At 44.5% G+C, this 13,628-nt stretch overlaps 1 long non-coding RNA gene across 1 annotated transcript in view; it reads left to right on the forward strand.

Moving 5' to 3' along the window:
• LOC138473057 (uncharacterized) overlaps positions 1–13,628 on the forward strand; it is a 29,890-nt gene that overhangs the window by 7,933 nt on the left and 8,329 nt on the right. The gene's annotated exons all lie outside the window — the stretch shown is intronic.

The raw sequence follows: 13,628 nt of genomic DNA on the forward strand, positions 1-13,628 counted from the left end.
AATTAAGGGACAAAAGAATACAGAGACGAAGGGAAGGAGTAAGGAGAGCAGAACTAAGGCAAGAGGAAGAAAGAATTAGAAGGAATGCGAGAAAGCTAAGAGAACTAGATGAAGAAAGAAGAAATGAAACGAAGGAGTAGACAGAGGGGTCCTGATATCAGAATTATTCATAGAGAACCAGTGGGGACAATCCCTGAAATATGAGAACAGAAAAGTTCTTTCCGATAAAGGAAGTAACACCAGGGACATTTAGAGTTGCATTGGACAAGGAAAGATTTGATGCGGAAAGCATGAGAGAGAGGATCAATAAGGCCCATCAACAGTTGAGACGAAATAGCGAGCTTGAAATCTGAGGGAATGATGATCAATCCCTAATGCCTCGATCACAAAGAGAGGAGGAAAGCCTGTTAAGTTACGAACGCCGAGCATTGTCTTTAAGTAGTTTTGAATCTGGATAAGGGTGAAGGGGATGATGGGCACACTAGTTTGGGACAAGACATGTCGGACGAGGAAAGAGAATCCAGTCTTGGGGTAGAAGGAGGGAATGTGTGCGCCCAAGGGAAGCCTGCAAATAGATGATAAAGAAGTAAGATGGTCTGATTTGGTCTGATTTGGAACAACCTAAGGATAGGACGCCATATCCCATAGCATATCCAGAGCGTCCCCGGTGATGATCGTATAGTGAGAAGGGAGACTCGCTGCCATATGTGAGCAGGTTAAGGTTGTTACAGTCAAGAATGCAGTCAGGGACGATCGTCCCTGACGTGGATAGACTAACAATGGGAGCTGACTGTGGGTTGGGGTTTACGCAGTTTCCCTTATTGGACAAAGGGGAGCAAGACCACAGTATATTCCATGGCCGCAGATGGACCAGGATAATTTAAGAAGTAAGCTCCCAAGTTTGACTTCAGGTGCTAGGAAATGGATGTACGAGTTAGAAAAAATGACAGGAGGAAACACGCTGGCCATAGGGGACAGTCTTCTGGCAGCTATTCTTGGGGGGAGGGGGGTGGGTAGGGGGAAGAGATGATGACATATGGAGGAGAACAGGATGTGACTGCACACAATGCAATGCATGACAGAGCGCTGCTTAATAGAGCAGATGTGTGGAGGGCTCTCAGGGTACAGTATCCTGACACATCAGATATGGGTGCAATTATTACACGTAAGAAGAAGACCCTATTGCTTACGTTCGGGGTATTCAAGAGAGATGGCAATTTTAAACTTGAGAGCTGTGGGAAAAACTGGCCTTATTTTACCACATTTTATGCCAGGGGTTGCCTGAGCCAATGCAGAGGCAGATGAAGAAACCAAGTGGGAATGGAAGCAAAACAGTGGGCTGACATACAGCCGACGATAGTGCATCACTGTCGGCTATTGCAAGAGAAAATGAGAAGAAAGATGAGACTAGGAAAATCGAGAAGCCAAGCTAGGTCAGAAGAAATTGTCCAAATTTGCCATAAAGGGGCAGTATTGACAAGTGGAGAAGGTTTGGGAATGCAGGAAGCAGTGGATACATCTCAGGCGAATAATCAGTGCCTGATGGATCAAGGTGGATACAGGTTCGTGCCACGAGGCAGAGGTATCGCCTATAAAGAAAGAGGAGGATTCTAAAATAATCGAGGTGGGTTTCGGAATGCACAGAATGAGAATCCGAGTACCCAGGGAGGATTTAACCAAGGGGGACTTGTCAGCTGAGCACCCTCAGTATGTTGGACTTGTGGGATGATAGGGCACATTGCACGCATATGTGGGAGCCAAAGGAATGTACAGAATGGCCAATTTTCAAGAGGGCCACAGCTTATCCTACACCATATAGCACACAAACGAGGGAAGAGTTCGCCCAAGATCACACATTGTATCCGATGCAGGTGCTGCGAGTACAGCAACAGGAGCGAGTGCAAATGAATCCACCATGAGGGCAGTCCCAACAGGCCCCTATGCAGATGCAGCAGTATGCAAACACAGGACAAGTGCTGACACCCAGAATAGGTGTCACTAGTGGTAGGAGGAAATCCTTTCACAGGGACTGGGATGATCCTGTACCCACAATAGGACAGCTCACAGGATGATCTGATGTGTTCAGTACTATCTGTGACACCAGCCCCTCCACCACCCCCAAGAGGAACCAAGGGTCGATGTGACGATAGGAGGCAAATGTTTTTCTTTTCTAGTAGAAACTGGGGCTATTCGTTTGTGTATATGAGAGGGAAAATATCCAATGTCGGGGAATTGCCATGAATGCTCAAGGGTTCCTTTTTACTAATGAATTATCAGTCTCTATAGGAGAATGTGACCTGCCTGTTCCATTGTTGTATTCACGACAGACACCAGTATTTTGGGAAGAGATTTAATGACAAAACTCAGTATGACTATTTCATTTACTGCTGAAGGCATAGTGTGTTCCATTCCTGGAATACACTGCATGAGGAACACACTACATGAATGTGGGAGAATATACTGACGTTCGCAGGGCAAGTGGCTCTGCAAGGCATTGCAGTAGAGCCAGAGGTTTTTATGTATGGGGTGAACATTCTATTAACATGGTTACCTGGCTTTGTGGGAAAGACGGTGAGGATACCTGATGTTTTCTTGTTCAGACCACAGATACCTATGCACAAAGAGGTGGAGGGGGGACAGACTATCCCTCTAGTATTAGAAGCAAGCATATTATGAAGGGAAATGGCGATGCTCGAAGGAACGGATGACGAGGGTAAACTATGGAGGACAGTGATGGCTATCGAAGAAGGGTACAGGTTGACTGACATTACTGACTGACATGTTTAGAGATGACCCAACAGACGATGAACTAGTGTTCTTTATGAGCATCACCTATGGATAAGAATAGAGAAAAGGGAGATCCCACAGCGAATGGCAATAATATGGCAGCGGCCAGCATTTTGAGGAAGACTTGGACAAGGTGTCAGGTTTCCTATGGACTACAGGCCCTTATGATGTTGGATTATTAAAGGAGATGGGGGAAGTCAAAATAAAAAGCTGAAGCCATTTTTTTTTTAAATTTTTTTATATGAAACCAGGTATTCTGGTGTCGTCAGAATCATTGTGCTATCCTATCATAAAATCAAAGGGAGGATCATGGAGATTCATACAGGGCATGAGACCGGAATTATCCAATGTCGGGGAATTGCCATGAATGCTCAAGGTTTCTCGAGAGCTACAAGTCGAGTTCCTTTTACTAATGAATTACCAGTCTCTATAGGAGAATGTGACATGTCTGTTCAATTGTTGTATTCACGACCGACGCCGGTTAACGTTTTGGGAAGAGATTTGATGACCACTTAACATGACAATTTTATTCACTGAACAATGAATAGTCTGCGCCATTACAAGAATATACTATTTAAACGTGATTTTCTTTCTCTGGGCAAGTGGCTCTGCGAGGTGTTGCAGTAGATCCAGAGATATTTCTGTATGGTGTAAGCATTCTATTAACATGGCTACCTGGCATAGTGGGAACAATTGTGAGGATACCTGATGGGTTTTTGTTCAGACCACGAATACCTATGGACAAAGAGTGGGGGGAGCAGGCAATCCCTATAGAATTAGAAGCAGCCATAGTACAACGGGAAATGGCAATGCTCAAAGGAGTAGGCGATCAGGGTAGACCATGGAGAAAAGTAATGTCACTCGAGGAAGGGTGCAGACTGACTGATGACCGGTTTAGGGAAGAACGAACAGATGAAGTGGTGTTCTTTATGAGAATCACATACTGGATAAGGATAGAGAAGAGGGGAAGTCCCACAGCAAATGGTGATAATGTGGCAGCGTCCAGCATTTTATTTATTTTTTTTCCCATGAAGACTTGGAGAACGTGCCAAGTGTCCTTTGGACCACAGGCCCTTATGATGTAGGGTTACTGAAGGGAATCATGGCAGTTGAAGCCGGGAGCGATTTTACCTCGAGCAAGACGGTACCCCATGTCTCGAGAGGCTGTTATTTCAGACCAACTCGGTACTGATGAAACCAGGGATTCTGGTGCCATCAGAATCGTGTGTAACACTGCGGTGTATCCGATCAAAAAAACGAAAGCGGGGTTGTGGAAATTTATACAAGATATGAGCCCAATTACAAGATAGGAGCCCAATTAACCAGATTGTAGATGCAGAGTTTCCCTTAGTTCCTAATCTGGCGACGATGCTGTGCAGTATCCCAGTGGAAGCTTGATATTTCATGGTAATCGTAGTACAGTGAAGCATATGCAACAGTTTTTGGGATTATGCAACTATGTTAGAGCCTGGGTGTTTGATTACAGTTCATACTTGAGACCCCTTTTGCAAGCTTAAAGAAAGCACAAGTGGTTTGAGTAAAAATAGAATGGACTGAGGAAATGGAGGAAGGGTTTGAGGAGCTGAAAAAAGCAATTTGTGTACAGCCCCTGTTTTAGGAATTCATAATTATGCAGTAGAATTTTCTTTTTTTGCACACAAATGTGACGGTCATGACAGCAGTGCTTACACAGAGAACTACGTTCGGGTACAAGCCTTTGGTGTATTACAGTAGGATTTTAGACCCAGTTACCTGCGAACACTTTAATTGCGAACAGTCATTGGCAGCCACCACGTTCGCGATTGGGAAGTCTACAAGTATTGTGATGGGCTGCTCTATGATTCTCTTCATGGAGCATGCTCTGTTTGCCATTTTAGAGAAACCCAAAGGCACATTGACATCCCATGGAGCTTCAGCTTATGAGGTAATGATTTTGAATCCAACGATTGAGATTGTAAGATGTAAAATAGTGAACCCTGACCCGTTTTAAAGCTGAGCCAGTAGGAGAAGGCGATCATGTGCTAATTAGGTTAAATTTTATGATGATATACCCAGTGTGAAGGAAAATCCTTTAGCAGGAGGGGAAATTCTCTTTATTGACGGTTCTTCAAAAATGTATCACACTAGTAGGGTAAGGCATTCAGGCGCAGCGGTAATAAGACGCAGATTAAATGGAGAATTTGAAGTTGTAGCAAGTGCAAGGCTACCGTCTCATCTTTCAGCGCAAGCGGCAGAATTGGTGGCACTTATTGTTGTGCTCGGAAGGGACTGTGTACAGTGACTCTGCCTACGTGACATCAACCGTACACGCAGGGTTAGTGCGTTGGAAAAGCAGGGACTACCTCCGTGTGGACGGCACTCCTTATTGGATAGGCTTATCAAGGCACTACAACTCCCAGTGGCCATATGGTTTTATAAATGCATCTCACACTGAGCTAACAGATTTTATCGGTTTATGGTCATTGCATCAAATTCTTGGCATCGGGATGCATTTGCATCAACTTTTTTCCATTTAAAAAATCTGCATCGAATGCATTTTTGAAGCCAAAAGGGTTGCATGTTCCCCAGATAGTTCAAGTTTTGATACTGAGAATATTAAGGAGAAAGTAGTTAGAGCCATGGAATTTGCAAGAAGTGTTAATTAATTGTCGATAACCCAACTAATGGAGATTCAAGGGAGTGCACCGCAAGAAGAGCAGGAATTATGGAAACAAAGTGGGTGTTCTTAATGCCCTACAAAAGCATTATGGCGACCAGATGGCACTGGAAAGCAGGTGATGCAAGTAGCGTTATTAAAGGTAGCGCTTGAACAGCTGCATTACCCCGCTGTCATGATTCCTGCCCCTCATGTCCCCAGCCCTCCAAGATGTCAGGCTGGAGCCAGGCCACAATCACCTACATGGTTCAAGGGCCTCTCCATCCCTCCAAGACCCACTTGGAGTCAGCCTTGGCGCTTGTGGCAACATACTCACTCGCTCCCAAAGGATAACATTGGGGATTAGGCTTGTAGTGCATTGATGGGGACAAGATGGATGCCCCCACATATTTCGGTTCCCAGAACTGCATGTGCGGTCTAGTCTTTTGGGTGTGGTTCAGCCCAGCGGCACATTGGATACCCAGAGTCTTTTTAAGCCACACCGAGGCTGAGAAACATGCTCTGCGTTTTCTGCACCTGCAGCGTGACACTCGCCGTGTTTGGATCGGTCTCCAGTAGGCCTGCATCTTTCTTCTGTGCTCAGCTCCTGCAAGAACAAGAACACCGTTAGGAACAGCCTTACCTTGCAGCGCTTCTGCCCATCAGTCATCGCTCCTTCTGTTCTGCGGGCATCTTCAGCGGTGTCATTCCCATCCCGGCACGCCGCTTCCTAGGAAAAAGAATAGAAAAAAGGCATTAGTAAGCATTCTGCAAATCTTCGCTTATTTTTAAATACTGTACCAGCTTCAAACGCTTACCTGAATTCCAGCCGCTCTGGGGGAACTCTGTCTCCGGAACTTCTCATCCATCTGCAAGAGGGAAAAGACACTCCAGGTTAGCGTGGAAACATCTAGAGGCGCCGCATACTGTGCCTGCCCACTGCATTTGTGCTTCATAACTGGCATCCACGCTGAAAATGTTGCGGCACCTAAAAGACACAGAAAAAGAACTCAGTTCAATGCAAATACGAAAGGGGTGCATCGCGCATCACGCTCTCACTCACCTTCAGCGCTACTCATCTCGGCAGCACGCCGCCATCCCCGGACGCCGGCCATCATCTAAGGAAGGAAAGGAACGAAGTTAGAGAACTGTTCAAAAGACTCATTATGCTTACCTGTCGGACTCTTGCCAGTGAAGTAACTGGGCAGCAACAAGCCCGCATCAATCAACGCGCCCCTGCGCTGAAGGCAGGACGGAGAGCACACTATCCCAGAAAACAAGGTGAGCTGTGTATCAAAGGGAAGGGTTGGACCCTGGGGAAGAAGGGGTTCAAGTACACCGACAATAGGGAGTTAAACTCTACCAATCCTGTGTTTCAGGCCCAGTCTCCAGTCGAATAGCCTCCAGGGAAGGGTTCGAGGTCGTAAGAGGTCAGAACAGGCTGAGTGACGTCCCTGTGGATACGAGGTGAGCGTTACACCCGCACATTTAACTAGAGTCTTGCTGCAATGATTGTGGAAAACTGGTTCATTACGAATTTATTGAAGCCGGTTGCACTCTTTATGGTAAACTGCATTGTGCGTCAAAAGTTTACTGCTGGGCATACACTAAGAACGAAGGGTGATACCTCGACCAAATGGTTAATTTCAGCATTTACATATTGACTATGATATACTGCAGGTTTGTAAAGGATATTGGTATCTATTAGTGGTGGTGTATCCCTTCTCTAGCTGGTTTGAGGCAGGTTCATGTACACACTGTGTGTGTTGTGTGTTGTGTGTGTGTGTGTGTCGACAATGGGCTACATTTGGTTAATGAGCTATTTGAACAAATAGGGATTCTCTTTAACATATTTTCTTCTGCTTATCACCTGCAAGCGAATGGGATATGTGACAGACTCAATGGTCTCCATAAAGAAAGGATAGCCAAGATTAAATTGACTTTGAAGAAGGTATGTCTATAGTGCATACCCTTAGCTTTATATGCCCTTCAGAATCAGCCTGGCTCAGACCATCACCTCACCCCTCACAAGCTAGTGACAGTGCGGCAAATAAGCACGCCTCTTACACCTCCGTCTAGGAGTAGAAGTGATGCCCATAGTCTAGCTAAAATCTTAGGTGATGAATTGAATGACTATTTGACATGTATGACCTTTAGCATCTAATTTCAGATCAAGTGAAGCGCCAGGGGGGACGGTCTCAGAACACGGATCAAGGTAATTCAACAACCAACTCAGCTGAACTTTTATCAACACCTTAAGTTCTATGTTGATGATCTAATCCTCATAAAGAACCTCACCCGAAAGTGGCATGAGCCATGTTTTAATGGCCCCTTTTGCATTGAAAATATAACCTCTTCAGCTGTGAAGGTCCAAGGGAGACGAGCTTGGCTTTACCTGAATGACGTGAACGCCTATAAAGGTGAGACCAGGCCCCCACCGTTGCTGATCCAGAAGCAAGGCAAGAAGAAAAAGAACTTTCGCAGCATGTGCAGACTCGATGATGGAGGACAATAAAAGGACCAGCTGCAAATGCAGATTTTGTATTTGGACTGTGATTTGAACGGAAACTGCTTTATAGATATTTTAGCAGGAGTGCAAAGACTTGCTGAGAATCTCACAGGAATTTTGAAAAATGAACTAGTTATGCCTAAACGACTGTTTTTGATCATGAATTGGAAACTAGATCAGTATCCAGCATCATTTTGTGGTACATATCTGTTCTAAGCAATGAGGCATATGGTATTGACAGTGATGTGCCTCGGCTTGTACTTGCTGTTTTTATATTTATACTTCAAGCTTATCCTGCTTTTGTCAGAAGAGACGTTGATATTCACACTTTTTTTTACAGGATCCTAAGAATGGCAGTGTGATAAGGAGGCTCCTAATTGCAATTGTTGAGCACATTTTACAGTTAGAAGTAGAAAGTAATTGAGGATTGTATTAAAAATTAGAAATATATAGTATCGGGCACAGTTCTAGAGAATGAGCAAGTGCCACGATTACCAGGATGGCACAAAAACGTGGATGACAATGTTTTGGTGCATATTATATGCCTACACGATTTATTATTTTTTTTTGTTTTTTGTTTCTCTCCTCTTTCACAGTATCTATCATAATAGTACTCCCACTGAGGTAGAGGCAACTATGGGTCCCCCACTACGGGAACTGCTTTTGATTGATTTGCTTACTTCAACTGAGGTAGAGGTTCCTATGATTCTCCGTACTATGAGAACTGCGTTTGATTTTCTTCATAAGTATTATACAAACACTGACTTTGTGAGACATAGAAGAAATGCAGATTAAGATAATGAGAGGATAAATACTTATCTTTATAATGCAGCACACGGGTAATAACATGGAATCAGCACATGAGAGTGAGATTGAGAGAGAACATCTAAGGAGAGTAGCTACGTCTGCGCTCTCATACCCTATGCCATGAATATAGTGTGAACTTTCGTCTCCAAAGAAGTTTCAGAAAACATGCCATATCCCTTGTTCATCTTGCAGCATGCATGACCAGAGGACAAAATCCAGGGAGGGCGGGCCACTTTGCGATGAAGATCGAAATTGTTGTTTCACTACCAGGATGATTATAATGAAGACTACACAGATGGAAAAGGAACCTGAATGGAAGAACAAGATGCTTGTGTATCATGCAGCAGGTCAGGAAGAGGTGATCATTAAAGAGATGAAGAGAATTGAGTTGCCCTGACAAAATAGAAGTAGCTGGATGTTGGAAACAAACTCAAGATTTAGTCTATGGTCGAGTGAAATCCAAGAAAGGATGGGAAGAAGGACTGATGTCCTGTGCAGCTCATCTACTGAAGCCAGCAAATGTACAAGAGGTGCAGGAGGTGAACAGTGAGTGTTTGAGGTCATGGGCTAAGCATGGCAAACTGTTGACATTGATAGAAGATGAATCGGGTCCTATGGTTGTGATTCCCATGGTTGTGATTCCCATTGGCGAATGCGACATTGTGCTTCCGAAGAAAAAGAAAGAATCATGTGGGAGACGGCAAAGGATTTAACTACAGTTGACGTTTCCGGGATGGGAATGGGGACATCTGTTCTGATGGATCGATATTGGGCTTTTGGGCCCAGGGCCGATTGGGGAGGATTGTGTTCCTTTTTGCATATCCATGTTCCAGCATTAGTAATTCCTCAGAGTGATCAGAATAGTGGAGAATTTACAAAAGTAGATGCTTGTTTTAAGAAAGAGAAAAGCGCTTGAATTTGTCAATCGGCTTCGAAGAGAGAATTACTTTTCAGCCAAGTCAATTGAAGCATGCGAGCCCATTCTTTATGAGCACAGTTTGTTCAGAAAGACTGCTTCAATATTTATAACTATCTTAATGCCTGGGATCCAGACGATGGCCAATGCCAATGGTTGCAAATTACCAGATGCGAGCTCTTGCAGACGATCAATACCATTCAATGCTATCAAAGAGCTGAGGGCCATACGACGGATGACCCTCCAGAACAGATATGTCCTTGACATGATCAGCGATGGAAGGAGGAGTTTTCGCCAAAATGGGGCATGTTACACGTTCATACCTTTTTCATGATGACAAAATGGGACCTTGACAGGGGCCATAACGCTGTTGACAAATCTCCATGATCAGATGGACAACTAAACTGAGGACATTATAGATGAGAGTTGGTTTGCTTCCATATTCTCATGGATCCCGCAGTGGATGGCAAACATCTTCGTTTCTTGGAGCACTATTGATCATGGTGATGTTTGGATTCTGTGTGATTAAGATAATTGCCCAATGTAAGAAGACATCAAAGAAGACGGTAGGAATGAAGATCATGATCGATGTTGAATCAGTGTTTAGACCCAAGAAAGTGACTCATGAAGATGTTAGAAAATAAACAGAGTCCAGCATCGTAGCACCTGAAGGAACAAAGTTCCTGTATCCAAAGAATCTTGTTTAGGATGATTGGTCTATTTTAATCCGAATGGACAGTGCAACTATATGACCTCGAGTGTGGAGGAACATGTTAAATCAGCGGACAGCCTGAGGGGGGGTGATTGAAGACCTGGACTCCAAAGAAGCACTGATTCAAGAGAAAATATCAAGATGCAGAGACCATTGAAGAGGTTGTTGATGGCTCAACCAGGGCGGGGGGGGCGACATGTAGAGGAGCAGGTGAATGCCTCTGCAGGAAATCTCACCCCTCTACCTCCTGCATGTTGGAAGCCTGAGATTGTGCCATGCTTGACACCTGCGTGTGTGACAATTCTGCAGCGGATATTCGAAAGAAGATGCCCACTGAGATTCATCAGATGTAGTCCCGAAGCGACAACAATCTGAGGGAGGAACTCCCTGAAGGAATGTGAAAAAGAGCAAAAGAGGAGCTGGTGACGTCCTAAGAGATGAGCGTAACACACTAAGAAGACTGACTGAAGAGAATGCATGAACCCTATAGAAACCGATGACGAAGTTAAGAAATGTGCGAAAAGAAGATTGCATGTGTGTGACGCACTGCAGAAAATGTGAGCCGTTCAATAACTCTACAAATGCAGCAACGCAAGTAGATCTTAGAAGCTAGATATACGTAGTGAATAGACTGCAGGTGGAGCCGCCATTGTATAGAAACTGGACATCCGTGTCATTAATTTAGTAAGCCCGGACCCATGTAGAGGGAAGGCCGAGAACTGTGTTGCAGCAAAGAATGAGCTGAGACCGAGGATACGAATGGCGAGGCTGTCTAGCCTAGTACCAAAGTTAAAGCACAACACTAGTTATCTATTCTCAAAGGCATTGTACGTAAGAAGCTGAATCATCCCTTGTTAAGGTGCAAAAAATAAAAGCTGCAAAATAGTCCAAATCGTGGTCTCCCGTCATGTGGGCTAAAGGTGGAAATAGAGTTGGGCATGGAGTTCGAGAATTACGATAGTACTTGCTCGCACTCCCTTATATTCAGAGACAAGAATACTCTGCAAGGCCAAGTTCAAAGACCATCTTCATGGCAGAAGGCATGGGTGATGAGAGACGTTGGGCTAATTTGGTGGGGAGGTAAAATCAAGTCCACCTCCTGGCACCTGGGTCTGAGCTTACGTGCTGCTAAGTGAACTGAATGTTCCAGACCTGGCACGAGCGTGCCAACCAATTGTAGAGGGCCATATAACGAAGGGCCTTATAGTTTGAGAGCCAATGATCTACCATGTACTTAATAGTGTTGAAGATTACATGTTTTAGAGGTAGGCTTAAATTGTCCACCTGATGGATATCCAATGACAATCCCACCCCTTATAGAAAGTATACTTAGATGTCCCCCTTGAACATATCACAACCCCTTCTAGGTTTTTCACATTTGCCACGTTGTATGATGTCATCTCTGATGAATTATTAATATATAACTGAGCGAACGTCCGTTGTAACTCCCTGTTTTAGATAATTGATATTAAAACGGCAAACATTGCCATCTTCCTGAGTTGGTTCGATTATATGATGCCGGAGTTATTCTGCACTCCCATCCATTACATGCATGTTATCCACAGGGCTCTAAGCTCATACTGATTGGGGGGGGGGGGTCGATTTAGAAAGACTGCTCTGTGACCACACAGAGTGGTCTTTCTAAATCGAACTATCCTACTAGCCAAACCCCTGCTGCACACGAGTGCGTGCAGGGGCTGACGTGCTCTGTGAGCCCCAGCAGAGTCGTCGCAGGCGGCAGAGGTTAGTTTTGGACTGTATGTGTGTGTGTCTGTGAGTATGTGTGGGGAGGCTGCGTGTGTTCATGGGGGGGTGGAGGGTTGGGGAAATTGGGCCTTCAGGGGGGTTAAACCCCTGATTAACGAGTGAACGGGCAGGTGGGGGAAGGAGATGGGCAGTATGTGATATTTCCGCATTTGAAAGCCAACACAAAAACTGGCGCAGAAAATCTCTTTTTCTGTTTCGGGCTTTAAAATGCAGAAATATCACAGAATATCGTTTCCTAGTGCCCAAAGATGGTCGGAATCTCAAACCAAAAGCAGAAGGAGAGGTGGAAACGGACAAAAATGCAAAAACACGTAAATATGATGTCTCTTATTTGGACTTTGGGTTCACATGGATCACAGTTGCTGAGGAAGTTAAGCCGCAGTGTGTGGTTTGTGGTGTGACATCCTGACACCAACACAATTAGGGCGTCATTTGAAAAGAAAACATGCCGATTTAGCAAAACTGACCAGGGATTTCTTTTACGGCAGCTGAAAGTCATAAAAAAAGCAAAAGGACACTGTTTAAAAATGTGGCCACAGTACCTGCAAATACTTTGGAAGCTTCTTATCACATTTTCTGGGCCAAAACAAAGAGCCATTTACAGATGCTGAGAAAGTAATTCTGCCAACAATTCTCGCTGTCAACCGGGTAATGCTTGGTGACGGTGCATCAGAGAAATGCAAAAGTATCCCTATCTCGTACACTATTTTCCGCTGCATCACTGACCTGTCCTCTGATATCAGTACAGAATTGATATCCCTCTTGAAACAGTCTGTTTGCCCTACAGTTGGATCAGGCCACTGACCTTTCAAAAGAAGCATTTTTCAATACTTATGAGAGGTACTGCAATGCAAAAGTAAGTTTTGAAGGATTTCTTCTTTTGTAAATCAATTCTTGGCAGAGCAACGGCATCTGTAGTCTTTGACATTAACTGCTTCCTAAGTTCCCACTGCCTAGAGGGGGAGGCATGTGTTGGTATTTGCACGGATGGTGCTCCCTCAATGTGTGGTGCTAGAGCTGAGTTAAAAGCAAAAGTGTTGGCAGTAGCACCACATATATTGTGGATACACTGCGTTTGCCTGTGTGCAATATGGGGAATGAACTCTAAGGTGCTGACTTATGTTGTAAAGATTGTACATTTTATTAAGATGCACCCCACAATAGCCCGTCTGTATGCCACATTATGTGCATAAATGGGAGCTGAACATGATGCCTTGTTGTTTCACACGGGGTCACGTGGGTCTCCGGGGGAAAGGTTTTAAATTGTGTTTAAGAACACAGAAACAAAGTGAAACACTTTCTCCTGGGTTTACATCAGACAAAAGAGCCTCTGTGTGATTCAAGCTGGCTTGTACTGTTAGCTTAGTATGGAGACATCTTTGAAAAGCTGCATTTTCTAAACCTCTCACCGCAAGGCATAGCAACCACATCATTGGCTATGAATGCAGAAATCGGCATTCAAGAAGAAGCTGGAGCTTTTGAGGAGGAGGGTTGA

The sequence above is a fragment of the Ambystoma mexicanum genome, chromosome 8 (genome assembly GCF_040938575.1).
Source record: "Ambystoma mexicanum isolate Mex_15411 chromosome 8, UKY_AmexF1_1, whole genome shotgun sequence".
Lineage (NCBI taxonomy): Eukaryota > Metazoa > Chordata > Amphibia > Caudata > Ambystomatidae > Ambystoma > Ambystoma mexicanum.